Source organism: Salmo salar, chromosome ssa09 (genome assembly GCF_905237065.1).
Source record: "Salmo salar chromosome ssa09, Ssal_v3.1, whole genome shotgun sequence".
Classification (NCBI taxonomy): Eukaryota; Metazoa; Chordata; class Actinopteri; order Salmoniformes; family Salmonidae; genus Salmo; species Salmo salar.
Window position 1 is genome coordinate 105,684,219 of NC_059450.1, and position 25,279 is coordinate 105,709,497.

The 25,279-nt window shown below is 53.1% G+C and overlaps 1 protein-coding gene and 1 long non-coding RNA gene across 2 annotated transcripts in view; both read right to left on the reverse strand.

The window, feature by feature from the left end:
- The window catches only part of LOC106612304 (highly divergent homeobox), a 66,158-nt gene extending 53,481 nt beyond the window's left edge, over positions 1-12,677 (reverse strand). Inside the window, 1 exon segment of the mRNA XM_014213346.2 lies at positions 12,544-12,677. The gene's annotated coding sequence lies outside the window, so the exon portion shown is untranslated.
- A 3,710-nt stretch (positions 12,678-16,387) lies between these two features.
- Positions 16,388-24,558, reverse strand: LOC123724137 (uncharacterized). Its single transcript, XR_006756825.1, has 3 exons — positions 24,173-24,558; positions 19,102-19,104; positions 16,388-16,412 (listed from the first exon to the last, which is right to left on the reverse strand). It is a non-coding gene; the product is annotated as an uncharacterized lncRNA (long non-coding RNA).
- Positions 24,559-25,279: the final 721 nt, after the last annotated feature.

Genomic DNA, 25,279 nt, shown 5'->3' on the forward strand with positions numbered 1-25,279 from the left:
TCGGAGCTAGCTGGCTGAGTGGGACCTGGATCGGCGCTAGCTGGCTGAGTGGGTCCTGGATCGGAGCTAGCTGGCTGAGTGGGACCTGGATCGGAGCTAGCTGGCTGAGTGGGTCCTGGATCGGAGCTAGCTGGCTGAGTGGGACATGGATCGGAGCTAGCTGGCTGAGTGGGACTAGCTGGCTGAGTGGGACCTGGATCGGCGCTAGCTGGCTGAGTGGGTCCTGGATCAGAGCTAGCTGGCTGAGTGGGACCAGCTGGCTGAGTGGGACCTGGATCGGAGCTAGCTGGCTGAGTGGGACTAGCTGGCTGAGTGGGACCTGGATCGGAGCTAGCTGGCTGAGTGGGACCTGGATCGGAGCTAGCTGGCTGAGTGGGACCTGGATCAGAGCTAGCTGGCTGAGTGGGACCTGGATCGGAGCTAGCTGGCTGAGTGGGACCTGGATCGGAGCTAGCTGGCTGAGTGGGACCTGGATCGGAGCTGGCTGGCTGAGTGGGACCTGGATAGCCCTGGCTGGCTGAGTGGGACCTGGATAGCCCTGGCTGGCTGAGTGGGACCTGGATCGGATCTAGCTGGCTGAGTGGGTCCTGGATCGGAGCTAGCTGGCTGAGTGGGACCTGGATCGGCGCTAGCTGGCTGAGTGGGTCCTGGATCAGAGCTAGCTGGCTGAGTGGGACCAGCTGGCTGATGAGACCTGGATCGGCGCTAGCTGGCTGAGTGGGACCTGGATCGGAGCTAGCTGGCTGAGTGGGACCTGGATCGGAGCTAGCTGGCTGAGTGGGACCTGGATCGAGCCAGCTGGCTGAGTGGGTCCTGGATCGGAGCTAGCTGGCTGAGTGGGACTAGCTGGCTGAGTAGGACCTGGATCGGAGCTAGCTGGCTGAGTGGGACCAGCTGGCTGAGTGGGACCTGGATCGGAGCTAGCTGGCTGAGTGGGACCTGGATCGGAGCTAGCTCGCTGAGTGGGTCCTGGATCGGAGCTAGCTGGCTGAGTGGGACCTGGATCGGAGCTAGCTGGCTGACTGGGACCAGCTGGCTGAGTGGGACCTGGATCGGAGCTAGCAGGCTGAGTGGGACCAGCTGGCTGAGTGGGACCTGGATCGGCGCTAGCTGGCTGAGTGGGTCCTGGATCGGAGCTAGCTGGCTGAGTGGGACTAGCTGGCTGAGTGGGACCTGGATCGGAGCTAGCTGGCTGAGTGGGTCCTGGATCAGAGCTAGCTGGCTGAGTGGGTCCTGGATCGGAGCTAGCTGGCTGAGTGGGACCTGGATCGGAGCTAGCTGGCTGAGTGGGACCAGCTGGCTGACTGGGACCTGGATCGGAGCTAGCAGGCTGAGTGGGACCAGCTGGCTGAGTGGTACCTGGATCGGCGCTAGCTGGCTGAGTGGGTCCTGGATCGGAGCTAGCTGGCTGAGTGGGACTAGCTGGCTGAGTGGGACCTGGATTGGAGCTAGCTGGCTGAGTGGGACCAGCTGGCTGAGTGGGACCTGGATCGGAGCTAGCTGGCTGAGTGGGACCTGGATCGGAGCTAGCTGGCTGAGTGGGACCTGGATCGGAGCTAGCTGGCTGAGTGGGTCCTGGATCGGAGCTAGCTGGCTGAGTGGGACCTGGATCGGAGCTAGCTGGCTGAGTGGGACTAGCTGGCTGAGTGGGACCTGGATCGGAGCTAGCTGGCTGAGTGGGACCAGCTGGCTGAGTGGGACCTGGATCGGCGCTAGCTGGCTGAGTGGGACCTGGATCGGAGCTAGCTGGCTGAGTGGGACCTGGATCGGAGCTAGCTGGCTGAGTGGAACTAGCTGGCTGAGTGGGACCTGGATCGGAGCTAGCTGGCTGAGTGGGACCTGGATCGGAGCTAGCTGGCTGAGTGGGACCTGGATCGGAGCTAGCTGGCTGGCTGAGTGGGACCTGGATCGGATCTAGCTGGCTGAGTGGGTCCTGGATCGGAGCTAGCTGGCTGAGTGGGACCTGGATCGGAGCTAGCTGGCTGAGTGGGACCAGCTGGCTGAGTGGGACCTGGATCGGAGCTAGCTGGCTGAGTGGGACTAGCTGGCTGAGTGGGACCTGGATCGGAGCTAGCTGGCTGAGTGGGACCTGGATCGGAGCTAGCTGGCTGAGTGGGACCTGGATCGGAGCTAGCTGGCTGAGTGGGACCTGGATCGGAGCTAGCTGGCTGAGTGGGACCTGGATCGGAGCTAGCTGGCTGAGTGGGACCTGGATAGCCCTGGCTGGCTGAGTGGGACCTGGATAGCCCTGGCTGGCTGAGTGGGACCTGGATCGGATCTAGCTGGCTGAGTGGGTCCTGGATCGGAGCTAGCTGGCTGAGTGGGACCTGGATCGGCGCTAGCTGGCTGAGTGGGTCCTGGATCGGAGCTAGCTGGCTGAGTGGGACCTGGATCGGAGCTAGCTGGCTGAGTGGGACCTGGATCGGAGCTAGCTGGCTGAGTGGGTCCTGGATCGGAGCTAGCTGGCTGAGTGGGATTAGCTGGCTGAGTAGGACCTGGATCGGAGCTAGCTGGATGAGTGGGACCAGCTGGCTGAGTGGGACCTGGATCGGAGCTAGCTGGCTGAGTGGGACCTGGATCGGAGCTAGCTGGCTGAGTGGGACCTGGATCGGAGCTAGCTGGCTGAGTGGGTCCTGGATCGGAGCTAGCTGGCTGAGTGGGACTAGCTGGCTGAGTAGGACCTGGATCGGAGCTAGCTGGATGAGTGGGACCAGCTGGCTGAGTGGGACCTGGATCGGAGCTAGCTGGCTGAGTGGGACCTGGATCGGAGCTAGCTCGCTGAGTGGGTCCTGGATCGGAGATAGCTGGCTGAGTGGGTCCTGGATCGGAGCTAGCTGGCTGAGTGGGACATGGATCGGAGCTAGCTGGCTGAGTGGGACTAGCTGGCTGAGTGGGACCTGGATCGGCGCTAGCTGGCTGAGTGGGTCCTGGATCAGAGCTAGCTGGCTGAGTGGGACCAGCTGGCTGAGTGGGACCTGGATCGGAGCTAGCTGGCTGAGTGGGACTAGCTGGCTGAGTGGGACCTGGATCGGAGCTAGCTGGCTGAGTGGGACCTGGATCGGAGCTAGCTGGCTGAGTGGGACCTGGATCAGAGCTAGCTGGCTGAGTGGGACCTGGATCGGAGCTAGCTGGCTGAGTGGGACCTGGATCGGAGCTAGCTGGCTGAGTGGGACCTGGATCGGAGCTGGCTGGCTGAGTGGGACCTGGATAGCCCTGGCTGGCTGAGTGGGACCTGGATAGCCCTGGCTGGCTGAGTGGGACCTGGATCGGATCTAGCTGGCTGAGTGGGTCCTGGATCGGAGCTAGCTGGCTGAGTGGGACCTGGATCGGCGCTAGCTGGCTGAGTGGGTCCTGGATCAGAGCTAGCTGGCTGAGTGGGACCAGCTGGCTGATGAGACCTGGATCGGCGCTAGCTGGCTGAGTGGGACCTGGATCGGAGCTAGCTGGCTGAGTGGGACCTGGATCGGAGCTAGCTGGCTGAGTGGGACCTGGATCGGAGCCAGCTGGCTGAGTGGGTCCTGGATCGGAGCTAGCTGGCTGAGTGGGACTAGCTGACTGAGTAGGACCTGGATCGGAGCTAGCTGGCTGAGTGGGACCAGCTGGCTGAGTGGGACCTGGATCGGAGCTAGCTGGCTGAGTGGGACCTGGATCGGAGCTAGCTCGCTGAGTGGGTCCTGGATCGGAGCTAGCTGGCTGAGTGGGACCTGGATCGGAGCTAGCTGGCTGACTGGGACCAGCTGGCTGAGTGGGACCTGGATCGGAGCTAGCAGGCTGAGTGGGACCAGCTGGCTGAGTGGGACCTGGATCGGCGCTAGCTGGCTGAGTGGGTCCTGGATCGGAGCTAGCTGGCTGAGTGGGACTAGCTGGCTGAGTGGGACCTGGATCGGAGCCAGCTGGCTGAGTGGGTCCTGGATCGGAGCTAGCTGGCTGAGTGGGACTAGCTGACTGAGTAGGACCTGGATCGGAGCTAGCTGGCTGAGTGGGACCTGGATCGGCGCTAGCTGGCTGAGTGGGTCCTGGATCGGAGCTAGCTGGCTGAGTGGGACCTGGATCGGAGCTAGCTGGCTGAGTGGGTCCTGGATCGGAGCTAGCTGGCTGAGTGGGACATGGATCGGAGCTAGCTGGCTGAGTGGGACTAGCTGGCTGAGTGGGACCTGGATCGGCGCTAGCTGGCTGAGTGGGTCCTGGATCAGAGCTAGCTGGCTGAGTGGGACCAGCTGGCTGAGTGGGACCTGGATCGGAGCTAGCTGGCTGAGTGGGACTAGCTGGCTGAGTGGGACCTGGATCGGAGCTAGCTGGCTGAGTGGGACCTGGATCGGAGCTAGCTGGCTGAGTGGGACCTGGATCGGAGCTAGCTGGCTGAGTGGGACCTGGATCAGAGCTAGCTGGCTGAGTGGGACCTGGATCGGAGCTAGCTGGCTGAGTGGGACCTGGATCGGAGCTAGCTGGCTGAGTGGGACCTGGATCGGAGCTGGCTGGCTGAGTGGGACCTGGATAGCCCTGGCTGGCTGAGTGGGACCTGGATAGCCCTGGCTGGCTGAGTGGGACCTGGATCGGATCTAGCTGGCTGAGTGGGTCCTGGATCGGAGCTAGCTGGCTGAGTGGGACCTGGATCGGCGCTAGCTGGCTGAGTGGGTCCTGGATCAGAGCTAGCTGGCTGAGTGGGACCAGCTGGCTGATGAGACCTGGATCGGCGCTAGCTGGCTGAGTGGGACCTGGATCGGAGCTAGCTGGCTGAGTGGGACCTGGATCGGAGCTAGCTGGCTGAGTGGGACCTGGATCGGAGCCAGCTGGCTGAGTGGGTCCTGGATCGGAGCTAGCTGGCTGAGTGGGACTAGCTGGCTGAGTAGGACCTGGATCGGAGCTAGCTGGCTGAGTGGGACCAGCTGGCTGAGTGGGACCTGGATCGGAGCTAGCTGGCTGAGTGGGACCTGGATCGGAGCTAGCTCGCTGAGTGGGTCCTGGATCGGAGCTAGCTGGCTGAGTGGGACCTGGATCGGAGCTAGCTGGCTGACTGGGACCAGCTGGCTGAGTGGGACCTGGATCGGAGCTAGCAGGCTGAGTGGGACCAGCTGGCTGAGTGGGACCTGGATCGGCGCTAGCTGGCTGAGTGGGTCCTGGATCGGAGCTAGCTGGCTGAGTGGGACTAGCTGGCTGAGTGGGACCTGGATCGGAGCTAGCTGGCTGAGTGGGTCCTGGATCAGAGCTAGCTGGCTGAGTGGGTCCTGGATCGGAGCTAGCTGGCTGAGTGGGACCTGGATCGGAGCTAGCTGGCTGAGTGGGACCAGCTGGCTGACTGGGACCTGGATCGGAGCTAGCAGGCTGAGTGGGACCAGCTGGCTGAGTGGTACCTGGATCGGCGCTAGCTGGCTGAGTGGGTCCTGGATCGGAGCTAGCTGGCTGAGTGGGACTAGCTGGCTGAGTGGGACCTGGATTGGAGCTAGCTGGCTGAGTGGGACCAGCTGGCTGAGTGGGACCTGGATCGGAGCTAGCTGGCTGAGTGGGACCTGGATCGGAGCTAGCTGGCTGAGTGGGACCTGGATCGGAGCTAGCTGGCTGAGTGGGTCCTGGATCGGAGCTAGCTGGCTGAGTGGGACCTGGATCGGAGCTAGCTGGCTGAGTGGGACTAGCTGGCTGAGTGGGACCTGGATCGGAGCTAGCTGGCTGAGTGGGACCAGCTGGCTGAGTGGGACCTGGATCGGCGCTAGCTGGCTGAGTGGGACCTGGATCGGAGCTAGCTGGCTGAGTGGGACCTGGATCGGAGCTAGCTGGCTGAGTGGAACTAGCTGGCTGAGTGGGACCTGGATCGGAGCTAGCTGGCTGAGTGGGACCTGGATCGGAGCTAGCTGGCTGAGTGGGACCTGGATCGGAGCTAGCTGGCTGGCTGAGTGGGACCTGGATCGGATCTAGCTGGCTGAGTGGGTCCTGGATCGGAGCTAGCTGGCTGAGTGGGACCTGGATCGGAGCTAGCTGGCTGAGTGGGACCAGCTGGCTGAGTGGGACCTGGATCGGAGCTAGCTGGCTGAGTGGGACTAGCTGGCTGAGTGGGACCTGGATCGGAGCTAGCTGGCTGAGTGGGACCTGGATCGGAGCTAGCTGGCTGAGTGGGACCTGGATCGGAGCTAGCTGGCTGAGTGGGACCTGGATCGGAGCTAGCTGGCTGAGTGGGACCTGGATCGGAGCTAGCTGGCTGAGTGGGACCTGGATAGCCCTGGCTGGCTGAGTGGGACCTGGATAGCCCTGGCTGGCTGAGTGGGACCTGGATCGGATCTAGCTGGCTGAGTGGGTCCTGGATCGGAGCTAGCTGGCTGAGTGGGACCTGGATCGGCGCTAGCTGGCTGAGTGGGTCCTGGATCGGAGCTAGCTGGCTGAGTGGGACCTGGATCGGAGCTAGCTGGCTGAGTGGGACCTGGATCGGAGCTAGCTGGCTGAGTGGGTCCTGGATCGGAGCTAGCTGGCTGAGTGGGATTAGCTGGCTGAGTAGGACCTGGATCGGAGCTAGCTGGATGAGTGGGACCAGCTGGCTGAGTGGGACCTGGATCGGAGCTAGCTGGCTGAGTGGGACCTGGATCGGAGCTAGCTGGCTGAGTGGGACCTGGATCGGAGCTAGCTGGCTGAGTGGGTCCTGGATCGGAGCTAGCTGGCTGAGTGGGACTAGCTGGCTGAGTAGGACCTGGATCGGAGCTAGCTGGATGAGTGGGACCAGCTGGCTGAGTGGGACCTGGATCGGAGCTAGCTGGCTGAGTGGGACCTGGATCGGAGCTAGCTCGCTGAGTGGGTCCTGGATCGGAGATAGCTGGCTGAGTGGGTCCTGGATCGGAGCTAGCTGGCTGAGTGGGACATGGATCGGAGCTAGCTGGCTGAGTGGGACTAGCTGGCTGAGTGGGACCTGGATCGGCGCTAGCTGGCTGAGTGGGTCCTGGATCAGAGCTAGCTGGCTGAGTGGGACCAGCTGGCTGAGTGGGACCTGGATCGGAGCTAGCTGGCTGAGTGGGACTAGCTGGCTGAGTGGGACCTGGATCGGAGCTAGCTGGCTGAGTGGGACCTGGATCGGAGCTAGCTGGCTGAGTGGGACCTGGATCAGAGCTAGCTGGCTGAGTGGGACCTGGATCGGAGCTAGCTGGCTGAGTGGGACCTGGATCGGAGCTAGCTGGCTGAGTGGGACCTGGATCGGAGCTGGCTGGCTGAGTGGGACCTGGATAGCCCTGGCTGGCTGAGTGGGACCTGGATAGCCCTGGCTGGCTGAGTGGGACCTGGATCGGATCTAGCTGGCTGAGTGGGTCCTGGATCGGAGCTAGCTGGCTGAGTGGGACCTGGATCGGCGCTAGCTGGCTGAGTGGGTCCTGGATCAGAGCTAGCTGGCTGAGTGGGACCAGCTGGCTGATGAGACCTGGATCGGCGCTAGCTGGCTGAGTGGGACCTGCATCGGAGCTAGCTGGCTGAGTGGGACCTGGATCGGAGCTAGCTGGCTGAGTGGGACCTGGATCGGAGCCAGCTGGCTGAGTGGGTCCTGGATCGGAGCTAGCTGGCTGAGTGGGACTAGCTGACTGAGTAGGACCTGGATCGGAGCTAGCTGGCTGAGTGGGACCAGCTGGCTGAGTGGGACCTGGATCGGAGCTAGCTGGCTGAGTGGGACCTGGATCGGAGCTAGCTCGCTGAGTGGGTCCTGGATCGGAGCTAGCTGGCTGAGTGGGACCTGGATCGGAGCTAGCTGGCTGACTGGGACCAGCTGGCTGAGTGGGACCTGGATCGGAGCTAGCAGGCTGAGTGGGACCAGCTGGCTGAGTGGGACCTGGATCGGCGCTAGCTGGCTGAGTGGGTCCTGGATCGGAGCTAGCTGGCTGAGTGGGACTAGCTGGCTGAGTGGGACCTGGATCGGAGCTAGCTGGCTGAGTGGGTCCTGGATCAGAGCTAGCTGGCTGAGTGGGTCCTGGATCGGAGCTAGCTGGCTGAGTGGGACCTGGATCGGAGCTAGCTGGCTGAGTGGGACCAGCTGGCTGACTGGGACCTGGATCGGAGCTAGCAGGCTGAGTGGGACCAGCTGGCTGAGTGGTACCTGGATCGGCGCTAGCTGGCTGAGTGGGTCCTGGATCGGAGCTAGCTGGCTGAGTGGGACTAGCTGGCTGAGTGGGACCTGGATTGGAGCTAGCTGGCTGAGTGGGACCAGCTGGCTGAGTGGGACCTGGATCGGAGCTAGCTGGCTGAGTGGGACCTGGATCGGAGCTAGCTGGCTGAGTGGGACCTGGATCGGAGCTAGCTGGCTGAGTGGGTCCTGGATCGGAGCTAGCTGGCTGAGTGGGACCTGGATCGGAGCTAGCTGGCTGAGTGGGACTAGCTGGCTGAGTGGGACCTGGATCGGAGCTAGCTGGCTGAGTGGGACCAGCTGGCTGAGTGGGACCTGGATCGGCGCTAGCTGGCTGAGTGGGACCTGGATCGGAGCTAGGTGGCTGAGTGGGACCTGGATCGGAGCTAGCTGGCTGAGTGGAACTAGCTGGCTGAGTGGGACCTGGATCGGATCTAGATGGCTGAGTGGGACCTGGATCGGAGCTAGCTGGCTGAGTGGGACCTGGATCGGAGCTAGCTGGCTGAGTGGGACCTGGATCGGAGCTAGCTGGCTGGCTGAGTGGGACCTGGATCGGATCTAGCTGGCTGAGTGGGTCCTGGATCGGAGCTAGCTGGCTGAGTGGGACCTGGATCGGAGCTAGCTGGCTGAGTGGGACCTGGATCGGAGCTAGCTGGCTGAGTGGGACTAGCTGGCTGAGTGGGACCTGGATCGGAGCTAGCTGGCTGAGTGGGTCCTGGATCGGAGCTAGCTGGCTGAGTGGGACCTGGATCGGAGCTAGCTGGCTGAGTGCGACCTGGATCGGAGCTAGCTGGCTCATTTGGATTAGCTGGCTGAGTGGGACCTGGATCGGAGCTAGCTGGCTGAGTGGGACCTGGATCGGAGCTAGCTGGCTGAGTGGGACCTGGATCGGAGCTAGCTGGCTGAGTGGGACCTGGATCGGAGCTAGCTGGCTGAGTGGGACCTGGATAGCCCTGGCTGGCTGAGTGGGACCTGGATCGGAGCTAGCTGGCTGAGTGGGTCCTGGATCGGAGCTAGCTGGCTGAGTGGGTCCTGGATCGGAGCTAGCTGGCTGAGTGGGTCCTGGATCAGAGCTCGCTGGCTGAGTGGGACCTGGATCGGAGCTAGCTGGCTGAGTGGGACCAGATGGCTGAGTGGGACCTGGATCGGCGCTAGCTGGCTGAGTGGGACCTGGATCGGAGCTAGCTGGCTGAGTGGGACCTGGATCGGAGCTAGCTGGCTGAGTGGGACCTGGATCGGAGCTAGCTGGCTGAGTGGGTCCTGGATCGGAGCTAGCTGGCTGAGTGGGACTAGCTGGCTGAGTGGGACCTGGATCGGAGCTAGCTGGCTGAGTGGGTCCTGGATCGGAGCTAGCTGGCTGAGTGGGTCCTGGATCGGAGCTAGCTGGCTGAGTGGGTCCTGGATCGGAGCTAGCTGGCTGAGTGGGTCCTGGATTGGAGCTAGCTGGCTGAGTGGGACCTGGATCGGAGCTAGCTGGCTGAGTGGGACCAGCTGGCTGAGTGGGACCAGGATCGGCGCTAGCTGGCTGAGTGGGACCTGGATCGGAGCTAGCTGGCTGAGTGGGACCTGGATCGGAGCTAGCTGGCTGAGTGGGACTAGCTGGCTGAGTGGGACCTGGATCGGAGCTAGCTGGCTGAGTGGGCCCTGGATCGGAGCTAGCTGGCTGAGTGGGACCTGGATCGGAGCTAGCTGGCTGAGTGGGACTAGCTGGCTGAGTGGGACCTGGATCGGAGCTAGCTGGCTGAGTGGGACCAGCTTGCTGAGTGGGACCTGGATCGGAGCTAGCTGGCTGAGTGGGACCTGGATCGGAGCTAGCTGGCTGAGTGGGACCTGGATCGGAGCTAGCTGGCTGAGTGGGACCTGGATAGCCCTGGCTGGCTGAGTGGGACCTGGATCGGAGCTAGCTGGCTGAGTGGGTCCTGGATCGGAGCTAGCTGGCTGAGTGGGTCCTGGATCGGAGCTAGCTGGCTGAGTGGGTCCTGGATCGGAGCTAGCTGGCTGAGTGGGACCTGGATCGGAGCTAGCTGGCTGAGTGGGACTAGCTGGCTGAGTGGGACCTGGATCGGAGCTAGCTGGCTGAGTGGGACCAGCTGGCTGAGTGGGACCTGGATGGGAGCTAGCTGGCTGAGTGGGACCTGGATCGGAGCTAGCTGGCTGAGTGGGTCCTGGATCGGAGCTAGCTGGCTGAGTGGGTCCTGGATCGGAGCTAGCTGGCTGAGTGGGACCTGGATCGGAGCTAGCTGGCTGAGGGCGGCTAGCTGGCTGAGTGGGACCTGGATCGGAGCTAGCTGGCTGAGTGGGACTAGCTGGCTGAGTGGGCCCTGGATCGGAGCTAGCTGGCTGAGTGGGACCTGGATCGGAGCTAGCTGGCTGAGTGGGACCTGGATCGGAGCTAGCTGGCTGAGGGGGACCAGCTGGCTGAGTGGGACCTGGATCGGAGCTAGCTGGCTGAGTGGGACCAGCTGGCTGAGTGGGACCTGGATCGGAGCTAGCTGGCTGAGTGGGACCTGGATCGGAGCTAGCTGGCTGAGTGGGTCCTGGATCGGAGCTAGCTGGCTGAGTGGGTCCTGGATCGGAGCTAGCTGGCTGAGTGGGACCTGGATCGGAGCTAGCTGGCTGAGTGGGACCAGCTGGCTGAGTGGGCCCTGGATCGGAGCTAGCAGGCTGAGTGGGACCAGCTGGCTGAGTGGGACCTGGATCGGCGCTAGCTGGCTGAGTGGGTCCTGGATCGGAGCTAGCTGGCTGAGTGGGACTAGCTGGCTGAGTGGGACCTGGATCGGAGCTAGCTGGCTGAGTGGGACTAGCTGGCTGAGTGGGACTTGGATCGGAGCTAGCTGGCTGAGTGGGACCAGCTGGCTGAGTGGGACCAGCTGGCTGAGTGGGACCAGCTGGCTGAGTGGGACCTGGATCGGCGCTAGCTGGCTGAGTGGGACCTGGATCGGAGCTAGCTGGCTGAGTGGGACCTGGATCGGAGCTAGCTGGCTGAGTGGGACTAGCTGGCTGAGTGGGACCTGGATCGGAGCTAGCTGGCTGAGTGGGCCCTGGATCGGAGCTAGCTGGCTGAGTGGGACCTGGATCGGAGCTAGCTGGCTGAGTGGGACCTGGATCGGAGCTAGCTGGCTGAGTGGGACCAGCTGGCTGAGTGGGACCTGGATCGGCGCTAGCTGGCTGAGTGGGACCTGGATCGGAGCTAGCTGGCTGAGTGGGACCTGGATCGGAGCTAGCTGGCTGAGTGGGTCCTGGATCGGAGCTAGCTGGCTGAGTGGGACTAGCTGGCTGAGTGGGACCTGGATCGGAGCTAGCTGGCTGAGTGGGCCCTGGATCGGAGCTAGCTGGCTGAGTGGGACCTGGATCGGAGCTAGCTGGCTGAGTGGGACCTGGATCGGAGCTAGCTGGCTGAGTGGGACTAGCTGGCTGTGGGACCTGGATCGGAGCTAGCTGGCTGAGTGGGACCAGCTGGCTGAGTGGGACCTGGATCGGAGCTAGCTGGCTGAGTGGGACCTGGATCGGAGCTAGCTGGCTGAGTGGGACCTGGATCGGAGCTAGCTGGCTGAGTGGGACCTGGATCGGAGCTAGCTGGCTGAGTGGGACCTGGATCAGAGCTAGCTGGCTGAGTGGGACCCGTTCAAACCTTCCTTGGTAGCATATGAGATGTGACGGATGTGTCTGGCCTCTACTACCAATACAGCGTATCGATTATGTGGAGCCATGTAACTACTGTTACGCATTATAACTTGGGAGGTTGCAATAACTCAACTTGATAGATTGCTAGTTAGCAATATTTGCGCGATCAAGTCAGTAGCTAGCTATAGCTAACGTTAGCCCACCTCAATCAACACAAGCTAATGCTAGCTAAGTGTCAGCATCCCAAATATATCTAGCTACTAGTTAGCTAGCTAGCTATGCAGTACCAAAGTTAGAGAAAATAGTCTAGACGCGTTGTTGAAAATCTATTTGTTTTGATGATGATGCTGTTGCTAACTAGCTAGCCAGACAGCCTCTTCTAACCCAACAGCAGCGGGGCTTGTGGCTTTCCACCTTCACCCTCCCGTTTCAGCATTTTGGCAAGCTCACTGCGCATGGCCACTGAATGAAAAAATTGAAACATTGCAAAGCGAATTGATGTAGAAAACGCACATCCACCCATTCCGCCACAAGGGAAGAGAGAGGAGCAGATTAAGAATTCCCACACAGGAAGCGGAATGATCTAACTTTCCGACAGCTAGCTTTCAGACCATCAACAACCCGTTGAAAGCGCCACAACACAACAATAACGCAGAGAACACGTCATACCAGCAAGACAGGCCGTGGCAGCCATAGCCAGGCCACTAGAGCCGAATAAACTTTTCCTTTAAATCCCGTCCTAACATGGTCACTCTCTCTGACCCCTGCCTACAGCGAACTGAAGCCGGAACTCGTCGAAATCTTGCAGTGAAGTATGAAATCATTTTGGCATGTACCTGTTTTTGTCGTCAAATCAAACGACCGCACGAATTCATCAGATTTCTTCAGCAGTCCCCTAGCCAGACAATGAAATCAAAACGTCCGATCATCAATTCTAATCATGATCGTGACGTATACGCAGACAGGAGCCAATTAGATCTCGAAATCAGGGCTGTGACATTCAACCCAGTGATGTCCCGCCCAGCGATGACTTTGTGGGGAGGAGAAAGAAAACATTTATACTGAACAAAAATATAAATGCAACATCCAAAGTGTTGATCCCATGTTTCATGAACTGAAATAAAATATCCCAGAAGTGTTCCATACCCACAAGAAAGCATATTTATCTTATTTTTTACCAAATTTGTTAACATCCCTGTTAGTGAGCAAATCCCCCTTTGCCAAAATAATCCATCCACTTGACATGTGTGGCATATCAAGAAGCTGATTAAAGAGCATGATAATTACACAGGTGCACATTGTGCTGGGGACAATAAAATGCCACTCTAAAATGAGACTTGTTTCAGGAAACTAGGCGTATGTCACACTTCACTACTTCACAGGAGGCATTTGAACGTAAACATTATTTTTTTTCTCCAAATGCGTTGTTTGACAGAAATGCCTTCTGGAACATTTGAACTTGAAAAACCATAACCCACTGCTCTTGATAGTATCACTGATCTTTAATAAGCTTACGCATCGGCCTCACGGCCTTCGTCAGAGCTTGTGTGCCTTAATAACAAAGTTACATGCCATCTGTAAATCCGAATACCATTGTTAAATGACATGCCTAGTTGGTTTGCCACGGGGGGAAAAAGACAGGAACCTTCCCGCTAGCCATGATTGGCTGAGTTAATGGATGGGCTAGACATGTCAAGAGATGAGTTCAGATTGGTCTGATAGGCTAGACATGCCGAGAGATGAGTTCGGATCGGTCTACAATGTATCATGCTTTTGTCTATTACATGATTTGCTCAGTATGTGTCGGTAATCCTTTCTAACGCTGCTTTTTTAAAAGATATCACGAAGAACTGCAACGTGGAAGTTGACTGAGTTATAAAATTAGTGGAATGCCCGGTGAAAGCACAGTATGATAGCTAAGGAGATGGAGAAATTCTGCCATTTGATTGCAAATGTTATGCGCAGGGAGTCGAGAAGAGAACACCTCTCTCCGGATTACATCTTCAAACTATGGGTAACCATGGCATCCGTGACAGAGAAGCATTCATCCATGTATAAGGGTAAGAGAGTCTAGCTAGGGACATTTTCAGATATTATATGTTTCTAATTTTGTCACAGTCATTTTCATTGCAAGTTAAAGCATACTGTTAGCTAGCTAGCTAATGTTAGCTGACAGGCTTGCTAGCTAATGTTACATGTATGATCTGTGTAGTAATAGTATTCATATCTCAGAAAGTGATTTGCATTGCTAGTTATTGCCTAATGTTAGCTAGATAGCTACCATTGAACCTGGTTGGTTAAATTCAGTTACCTGCAGATACATGCATGGTAGTAACATTATGAATTGGGAGAATGGTTCATTGTTTAGCTAGATAGCTAGCTACATGTATAAACAAAAGACTCTACTATGCAAGTAACCATTTCACTGTACCATTTACACCTTCTGTATCCTGTGCATGTGACAAATAAACATTGATTTTATTTGATATAGTGTGTGCTTACCATAGACGGTAATGCGAAGAACAACATGACCTGCACCAAAGTCAAATTAGGATATGACATTAGGCCAACGGGACAGTGCCCATGTTCTACAATTTTTCCAGTAGAATGCCCTGCTTTTATTTCGTCACACTCACAACCGTAAGCTATTTTCTGGAATTAGCTCGCCATTAACTTGGAAATAATTGTCTTTTTGTGAGTTTATTTTCCTGTAATAATTAATACAATTTTGCTAAAGTTAAGATGCTGTCAGCTATGATATGGTCATTATTTGAACTGGCTAGCCAGCTAACTTAACGTTAGCTAGCTAACAAGCTAGAAACAAACCAAAACATTGTTTAGAAAGTTGCTTTTAGGTGCCTGGTTTGCTAGATTGACAAATCCTAAATTCATTTTTAACAGATGGGTTACTTGGTGTTAAAATACACCAGTTATGCTATTTTGAACGACCAGGCTGATGATGCCATACAGCCTGTCGTTTTTGTGTTTATACTTTTTCATAGCAACAAGTTTGATGTCGAACGACAATAGAATGTTCATGATGTCACTCTGACAACTGTCTATGTCGATAGAAGTAGTATAAACCAGCCATTAGTCTTGAAATCTTTGGTTGTTTAGCACATGGCCTCACATGGGTGGGGCTAAGGCTTAAGAGGGTGTGAACAATGCTGAATGGGTGTAGACAAAGAAGAGCTCTCCATTAGGTGTACGAAAACATTCAAGAGCCATTTTCTCAAAAGTGGGGTTACAAATGTATTAGCCCTGCACCCCCCACAGCAACTCGCCCAAGCCTCCCCCATTTCTCCTTCACCCAAATCCAGATAGCTGATGTTCTGAAAGACCTGCAAAATCTGGATCCCTAACAATCAGCTGGGCTAGACAATCTGGACCCTCTCTTTCTAAAACGATCTGCCGACATTGTTGCAACCCCTATTACTAGCCTGTTCAACCTCTCTTTCGAATCGTCCGAGATTCCCAAAGATTGGAAAGATGTCGCAGTCATCCCCCTCTTCAAAGCGGGAGACACTCTAGACCCAAACTGCTACAGACCGATATCTTCCTTTCTAAGGTCTTCAAAAGCCAAGTTAACAAACAGATTACGGACCATTTCGAATCCCACCATACCTACTCCGCTATGCAATCTGGTTTCAGAGCTGGTCATGGGTGCACCTCAGCCACACTCAAGGTCCTAAACGATATCATAACCACCATCAATAAGAGACATTACTGTGCAGCCGTATTCATAGACCTGGCCAAGGCTTTCGACTCTGCCAATCACCACGTTCTTATCGGAAGACTCAACAGCCTCGGTTTCTCAAATGATTGGCTCGCCTGGTTCACCAACTACTTCTCTGATAGAGTTCAGTGTGTAAAATCGGAGGGCCTATTGTCCGGACCTCTGGCCGTCTCTATGGGGGTGCCACAGGGTTCAATTCTCGGGCCGACTCTTTTTTCTGTATACATCAATGATGTCGCTCTTGCTGCTGGTGATTCTCTGATCCACCTCTACGCAGACGACAACATTCTGTATACCTCTGGCCCTTCTTTGGACACTGTGTTAACTAACTTCCAGATGAGCTTCAATGCCATGCAACTCTCCTTCCGTGGCCTCCAACTGCTCTGAAATGCATGCTCTTCAACCGATCACTGCCCGCACCCACCCGCCCGTCCAGCATCACTACTCAGGACGGCTCTGACTTAGAATATGTGGACAACTACAAATACCTAGGTGTCTGGTTAGACTGTAAACTCTCCTTCCAGACTCACATTAAGCATCTCCAATCCAAAATTAAATCTAGAATCAGCTTTCTATTTCGCAACAAAGCAACCTTCACTCATGCTGCCAAACATACCCTCATAAAACTGACATCCTACCGATCCTCGACTTCAGCGATGTCATTTACAAAATAGCCTCCAACACTCTACTCAACAAATTGGATGCAGTCTATCACAGTGCAATCCGTTTTGTTACCAAAGCCCCATATACTACCCACCATTGCGACCTGTACGCTCTCGTTGGCTGGCCCTCGTTTCATACTCGTCACCAAACCCACTGGCTCCAGGTCATCTACAAGTCTCTGCTACGTAAAGCCCCGCCTTATCTCAGCTCACTGGTCACCATAACAGCACCCACCCGTAGCACACACTCCAGCAGCTATATCTCACTGGTCACCCCCAAAGCTAATTCTTCCTTTGGCCGTCTTTCCTTCCAGTTCTCTGGTGCCAATGACTGGAATGAACTGCAAAAATCACTGAAGCTGGAGACTCATATCTCCCTCACTAGCTTTAAGCACCAGCTGTCAGAGCAGCTCACAGATCACTGCACCTGTACATAGCCCATCTGTAAATAGCCCATCCAACTACCTCATCCCCATACTGTATTCATTTATTTATTTATCTTTCTCCTTTGCACCCCAGTATCTCTACTTGCACATTCATCTTCTGCACATCTACCATTCCAGTGTTTAATTGCTATATTGTAATTACTTCACCACCATGGCCTATTTATTGCCTTATCTCCCTTATCCTACCTCATTTGCACACACTGTATATAGACTTTTCTACTGTATTATTGACTGTATGTTTGTTTATTCCATGTGTAACTCTGTGTTGTTGTATGTGTCAAACTGCTTTGCTTTATCTTGGCCAGGTCGCAGTTGTAAATGAGAACTTGTTCTTAACTAGCCTACCTGGTTAAATAAAGGTGAAATAAATAAAAAAAAATTAAAAAACTGAGGAGTATTTCTGTCTATAATAAAGCCCTTTTGTGTGGAAAAACTCAGTTTGATTGGCTGGCCCTGGCTCCCCAGTGGGTGAGCCTATGCCCTCCCAGGTCCACCCATGGCTGCGCCCCTGCCCAGTCATGTGAAATCCATAGATTAGGGCCTAATTTATTTATTTCAATTGACTGATTTCCTTATATGAACTGTAACTCCGTAAAATCGTTGAAATTGTTGCATGTTGTGTTTATTTCTGTTCAGTATAGTTGCCAGGATCCTAAATACAAATTCCAACTCGACACTGCTGCCCTGTATCAGGGATGGAGTGGTATAGGACCTTAATAACATGTATCAGGGAGGGAGTGGTATTGGGCCATAATAACATGTATCAGGGATGGAGTGGTATAGGGCCATAATAACATGTTGTATCAGGGATGGAGTGGTATAGGGCCATAATAACATGTATCAGGGATGGAGTGGTATAGGACCATAATAACATGTATCCGTACCTTCAGGCTCTGATCAGTCCCTACACCCAAACGAGGGCACTGCGCTCATCCACCTCTGGCCTGCTGGCCCCCCTACCTCTGAGGAAGCACAGTTCCCGCGCAGCCCAGTCAAAACTGTTTGCTGCTCTGGCACCCCTATGGTGGAACAAGCTCCCTCACGACGCCAGGACAGCGGAGTCAATCACCACCTTCCGGAGACACCTGAAACCCCACCTCTTTAAGGAATACCTGGGATAGGACAAAGTTATCCTTCGAAACCCCCCCCAAAAGATTTAGATGTACTATTGTAAAGTGGTTGTTCCACTGGATATCATAAGGTGAATGCACCAATTTGTAAGTCGCTCTGGATAAGAGCTTCTGCTAAATGACTTAAATGTAAATGTAAATGAGTGGTATAGGTCCATAATAACATGTATCAGGAATGGAGTGTTAACCCTACCTCACCTGAACCCTACCTCACCTGAACCCTATCTCACCTGAACCCTACCTCACCTGAAACTACACACAGCAATCCTAGCACCCTATCATCATTTACCTGCATATGCTACAATGTGCAAATCTCATTATGAAATGCGTTGATAATACAATGATCTACTATGAACTCTTAGAAAAAAAGGTGCTATCTAGAGCCTAAATGATTCTTTGCCTGTTCCTATAGGAGAACCTTTGAAGAACCCTTTTTGGTTCCAGGTAGAATCTTTTTGGGTTCCATGTAAAACCCTTTCAACAGAGGGTTCTACTTGGAACCCAAAAGGATTCTACCTGGAACCAAAAAGGGTTCTCCTATGGGGACCGATGAAGAAACATTTTGGAACCCTTTTTTCTAAGAATGTAGACATATCCGTACCTCCTATTCCTCAAAGTGGACTTGAACAAATCAAAATGGGACACTCAACCGCAATTACGGGAACCCTAATGAAGCTGAACACGACTCAAACACACCATCTTCACAGGGGGATCTAATAACCTTGTACACATCACGGGAACTTCACGAATGGCTCATTCTAACCCTTGGGACTTCTAGTCTTATCTGCAATTCACCCGGAACCCCTCGGACACCCACAACGCAAATGGTACCTCAAACTACAAGGGGCTACCACCCTATGTAATTACCCATATGAATCAATGGAGGAGGCCTCTACCAACACAAACGGGTTAAAGACCCTGCATCTAAAGCAACTATCCCATTGGATGATCACGGCCATGCTCCTCACATGTACACTGCATGCATGCCTCCTGCACCAATAGGATTCTACTCACCTGGAGAGCACGCCCCCCTCCTTTCCTATAAAAGAAGAGCATCCCTCAGTCTCAGCACCATTGGGTCGAAAAACTTTTTGAAGACACTTTCACCTGGACAACATGCAATTTCGATCTCTCAACTTGCAGCGAATACATTTCACTTTGGACCATTACTTTTTACCAAACCACCAGGCCCCAGCCTTATGTTACACCCCGAATTTTGATACCTTCAACCTGTTTTAATCCTTGCGACCACCATTTTTTTGGGATTCCTACATCACAGTGCTTATATTCCAACGAATCTACGCCCCTTTTGGCATTCATTACGGAACTTCATCGAACTTTCAGACTATAGAGTCTCAACCTCCACGACACTCACCCACATATACCCACACACACAAACTATTTTTCCGGTCCAAAAAACGCCCTTTTCCCGTACTACGACCGAGTGCACATTTTGGCACATTTTGACTTTTTATCTCCCTGCTGCCTGATGAAGCCGAGTAAGGCAGAAACGAGTTGTGGCTGGGATACCTCTAGATCCGCTGTGTAGCTGTAAGGAAGGCAGGATCCACACGGACGTCGGAGGTATCTCCTTTTGGCTACCTATTTACTTTGTACTTTTCTCTCCCCTTACTTTGAGTTTTACACAGGGACACATAACATGGAAGACTCACGACATAGCCGGGACTCTAGGCACTCTAAGGTCCACCTTTGACCCCAAACGGCACTCCGAAACAGGCCCGAAAATTTCGACGGGGCAGAAAGATTCATTTAAGCCCTCTACATATTTTAAGAGGAGACGCATAGAGGGGCCACCTTTGACCCCAAACGGCACCACGAAACAGGCCTGAAAATTTCGACGGGGCAGAAAGATTCATTTAAGCCCTCTACATATTTTAAGAGGAGACGCATAGAGGGGCCGGCAACCGAGTCTGACTGTGGATACGTCGTCTCCGTTACGTACAGAGCCACATTTTCGGGCTACAACACACCAAGAAACTCATCCCACACCGGATGAATCTTACCCCTACCAGGACCAATATTTTTACCAACTTACAGAGACTGATGAGCCTGAGCAACCCGATTACAACACCCCAACATCATCTAACATTGGATGGACGAAAGAACCACTGGCAACGGGACCCCACAGCAAATCCCACACCATGAGACTCCAGGACCTTTCAGACACCTAGCTCCTCGAAAGGAAACGTCTCAAAACCTGCCAAACATGTTCACTCTTCTACAACAAAACATAGTAGAAAAATGAAACCTTTCCAAGAAAGCGGCCAACCCCCACCATACCCGGGGACCCAGAGACCCGGCCATACCCCGACCAGGGTGGCACAGGGAGGGCTCCTTTTGGGGAACACAAACCCTCCTAACCTACCCCCACATCATACCCTGACAAGGGTGATTGAGGGAGAGGAGAAGAGGCAGAGTGTTAAGGTGGCCTCTGAACTTTCATTTCCGTCCCATACCCAGACCAGGGTGGTATGGAATGAAAATCAGCAGGAGCAGGTTACAACTCCGCAACCATCCACCTCCATATACTCTTCAAAGTCAACAAAATTATAACAATCATCATGACCTACAACTCACCAAGCTGCCGGGTGGCGACCCAAATTAAGAAGAGGCTACTCTAAAAGCAACTACTTCCTCTCCACACACCCATCCAGACCTTCAAAAGAAATACCAACCTGAGGGATACCTGGGTACGCAGCCGTCTCCAAAGCTCTCACAAAGAACCAAAGAATCTCACCAGGACCTTCAGTCTTAGGATGGCCCTCCACATCCCTATGGATATTAATACCACTACCACAAGCTGAATCATCACCGAAACTTCAAACAACAAGGCACTCCTGGACACACACTACACCTAAACAACACAAACCCCACATCCCTTAAAAAAAGAAAGGGGTTCATTAGGACCATAAAAACAGATCTTTAATAGCATTTCAGAGGTTACCGTGACCACGGACTCTTAAAAATCTATTTGAAATGTATCCTAAATGATCCCTTGGATCCTTTAAAAATAACCATTAGGTAACTAATATATATTTAACAAAATTCTATTTTCTCCTCTTGGGGTTACCATGACCATGGACCCTAGGATAATAGGATAATTTAATATTAACCCAAAACATCCTCTAACTAACCTACCATCTTCCCCAAAAATATTTCAAGGTCTGTTTGTCAACGGAAGTGGAAAGTATAGTTCAACCTAGGAGTTACTCCCCATCGGATCCTTCTTTTTATCTCCACGTTGCCTATGTATTTACTCCTTGTCCGTCTTGTCTGTAGTCCTGGATGTTTTCAATCACAAGTAGAATTGAGAGTTATTCCCTTCCAGGATCCTAACTCCCAATTATCCCATGTCTAGTCAAATCCAGCTAGTCTGTATGGGCAAACTCGATGTAGGATCATGCAAAATCCCTTGAGTTGCGTACCTTGTGCAGGTCCGGCCCTCAGTTGGTTGCCATGTGTCCCTGTCGAATGGTAGTCATTGGTGTTTAGGTACGCTTGTCAACGGATGTGGAAAGCATAGTTCAACCTAGGAGTTACTCCCCATCTGATCCTTCTTTTTTTTCTCCACATTGTCTATGTATTTACTTCCGTGTCCGTCTGTCTTTTTGTCCTGGATGTTTTCAATCATTTGTATAATTAAGAGTTATTCCCTTCCAGGATCCTAACTCCCAATCAACCCATGTCTAGTCAAATCCAGCTGGTCTGTTTGGGTATACTCGGCGTAGGATCAGGCAAAGGCCCTCGAGTTGCGTACCTTATGCAGGTCCGGCCCTCAGTTGGTTGCCATGTGTCCCTGTCGAGTGGTAAGTCATTGAACTTCCAATGGTTTGAGCAGACAAAAACCCAAAGGGCAAGCCCTCTCTACGGTTGTCATGCATCCGCCCTTTGAGTTCCGTCCAGCGTCCTTGTAGATACATGGTAGGTTTAGGATCAGGCAAAACCCTTGAGTCGCGTACCGTATGAGGGTCCGGTTTCTCGCTTGGTTGCCATGTGTCCATACCAGCCATGTCAGTCTGTCATACTTGTGAGTTTCAGCAGACAAAAAAAAGCCTCAAGGAGGAAACCTCCCAGTTGTTGTACATCCTCCCCAAGTGTAGTCCTAGGTCATCCGGTGGTTTGGGTGGCAGTGACCAATTGGGCTACTCCCTTCCAGGATTAGGGTTAGGGTTAGGGGTTAGGGGTTAGGGTTAGGGTTAGTGTTAGGGTTAGGGGTTAGGTTAGGGTTGGGTTATGGGTTAGGTTTAGGGGTTAGGGTTGGGGTTAGGGTAGCGTTAGGGTTAGGTTAGTGTTAGGTTAGGGTTGGGGTTAGGGTTAGGTTAGGGGTTTAGGGTTAGGGTTAGGGTTAGGTTGGGTTAGGGTTTAGGGGTTAGGGGTTAGGGTTAGGTTGTTGTTTGGTGAAGCAAACAAAGAGACAGACACGCATGCAGGAAGGCAGGAGAGAGAAGCTATGAACAGCAGACAAAGACGTGACTGTGGGCTTTGTTCCAAGCTGAATATCGTGCGGATAGACCGACATTTCAAGTCTGTCCATGCACTTAAGCCTGCTACTATAGAATGGAAGCGTGCTATGCAATCTAGCCGGCGTTCAACTGAGAGACAACAGCCCGAATCATTGCATTGTATGCAGCCTAACAACGGTGATGTACCGCAGCTGGAGCCCTGGGAGAACCCTGGGTATTTGCAGTGTGTTGAAAGTCAGTTGTCCGTGGAGCAGCAGCTGGTAGACGAGGGTGAGCAGTCCGCGGTGGTGGATCAGCAGCTGTGGGACGAGAGTGAGCAGGCGGCGGCAACTGCGCCGGTGCAGTCAACCAGTCAGATCGGTGGTGAACCATGCTCGGAACCGAGGGAGCAAGGCTGCGTCGTGGCGACTTCCACGGAGAGCGAGAGTGATGAAGGCGGCGGTGTGTCATCCAGAATTGAAGGTTGGAGGAATGGAATTTTGACTGAATATGAACACTTTGCTATGGGTAAAAACCCTTCAGTTAACCTGTTGGGGATAGGGGGCAGTATTTACACGGCCGGATAAAAAACGTACCCGATTTAATCTGGTTACTACTCCTGCCCAGTAACTAGAATATGCATATAATTATTGGCTTTGGATAGAAAACACCCTAAAGTTTCTAAAACTGTTTGAATGGTGTCTGTGAGTATAACAGAACTCATATGGCAGGCAAAAACCTGAGAAGATTCTGAACAGGAAGTGGCCTGTCTGACAAGTTGTTGTTCATCTTGGCTCTTTTTATTGAAGACTGAGGATCTTTGCTGTAACGTGACACTTCCTACGGCTCCCATAGGCTCTCAGAACCCGGGAAAAAGCTGAATGATATCGAGGCAGCCCCAGGCTGAAACACATTAGCGCGTTTGGATAGTGGCCTGTCAGAGGACCATTAGACTGGGGCTCGTGCACGAGGGCACGAGATGTTTTTATTTTCCCTCTCTTTGAACGAAAACCACCACTCCCGGTCGGAATATTATCGCTTTTTTACGAGAAAAATGGCATAAAAATTGATTTTAAACAGCGGTTGAAATGCTTCGAAGTACGGTAATGGAATATTTACAATTTTTTTGTCACGAAATGCGCCGTGCTCGTCACCCTTCTTTACCATTCGGATAGTGTCTTGAACGCACAAACAAAACGCCGCTATTTGGATATAACAATGGATTATTTGGGACCAAACCAACATTTGTTATTGAAGTAGAAGTCCTGGGAGTGCATTCTGATGAAGAACAGCAAAGGTAATAACATTTTTCATATAGTAAATCTGACTTTGGTGAGTGCTAAACTTGCTGGGTGTCTAAATAGCTAGCCCTGTGATGCCGGGCTATCTACTGAGAATATTGCAAAATGTGCTTTCACTGAAAAGCTATTTTAAAATCGGACATAGCGAGTGCATAGAGGAGTTCTGTATGTATAATTCTTAAAATAATTGTTATGTTTTTTGTGAACGTTTATCGTGAGTAATTTAGTAAATTCACCGGCAGTGTTCGGTGGGAATGCTAGTCACATGCTAGTCACATGCTAATGTAAAAAGCTGGTTTTTGATATAAATATGAACTTGATTGAACAAAACATCCATGTATTGTATAACATAATGTCCTAGGGTTGTCATCTGATGAAGATCATCAAAGGTTAGTGCTGCATTTAGCTGTGGTTTGGGTTTATGTGACATTATATGCTAGCTTGAAAAATGGGTGTCTGATTATTTCTGGCTCGGTACTCTGCTGACATAATCTAATGTTTTGCTTTCGTTGTAAAGCCTTTTTGAAATCGGACAGTGTGGTTAGGTTAACGAGAGTCTTATCTTTAAAACGGTGTAAAATAGTCATATTTTTGAAAAATTGAAGTAATAGCATATCTAAGGATTTGAATAACGCGCCACAGGATTCAACTGGCTGTTGAGTAGGTGGGATGCAAGCGTCCCACCTAGCCCATAGAGGCTAAAATAATTGTTATGTATTTTGTGAACGTTCCAAGAATTTCACCTCTAGCGGCACAATACGAATGCCCCTGGCCGTCCCTCTTAATCATGGCCCCAGTTCAGAAGAAAAACCCACAAAATAGAACCGGAGTCCTATTCCATTATTCCTAGCTACGGTATTCAGGCGACCGGGCCTGCTTTGAACACTCTAATTCTTTCAAAGTAAACGCTTCGGACCCCGCGGGACACTCAGTTAAGAGCATCGAGGGGGCGCCGAGAGGCAGGGGCAGGGGCTGGCGGCCAGCTCGATCCCGAGATCCAACAACGAGCTTTTTAACTGCAGCAACTTTAAGATACGCTATTGGAGCTGGAATTACCGCGGCTGCTGGCACCAGACTTGCCCTCCAATGGATCCTCGTTAAAGGATTTAAAGTTCAATGTAGCAACACTTCGTCGAATTGTACCGAAGGTCACTTTACTTCCAATGCCAAACTCTGCAAATATCTGGCCCACATACTCACAGAGATTGCTGTGAGTTTTTTTTATAAAAGTTTTTTTTATAAAAGTGATAATATTACGCCCTGGAATCTGCGTTTAGATAAACATACAAAGGAAAACAAAGCATTCGGTCGAAGCGGGCACGCGCCTAAGCCCATAGTACTCTGAGTGGCCACTTGCCAAAAGCGATAAAGTGTTTCAGCCAGAGCCTGCCTCGATATCGTTCAACGTTTTCCCGGGCTCTGAGACCCTATGGAAGACGTAGGAAGTGTCACGTTATTGCACAGATCCTGAGTCTTCAATAAAAAGAGCCAAGATGAAACACTACTTCTCAGACAGGCCACTTCCTGCTTGAAATCTTCTCAGGTTTTGGCCTGCCATAGGAGTTCTGTTATACTCACAGACACCATTCAAACAGTTTTAGAAACTTTAGGGTGTTTTCTATCCAAAGCCAATAATTATATGCATATTCTAGTTACTGGGCAGGAGTAGTAACCAGATTAAATCGGGTACATTTTTTATCCAGCCGTGTCAATACTGCCCCCTATCCCCAACAGGTTAAGAATTATAGATACAGAACTCCTTTATGCAATCGCGGTGTCAGATTTTAAAATAGCTTTTCGGCGAAAGCACATTTTGCAATATTCTGAGTACATA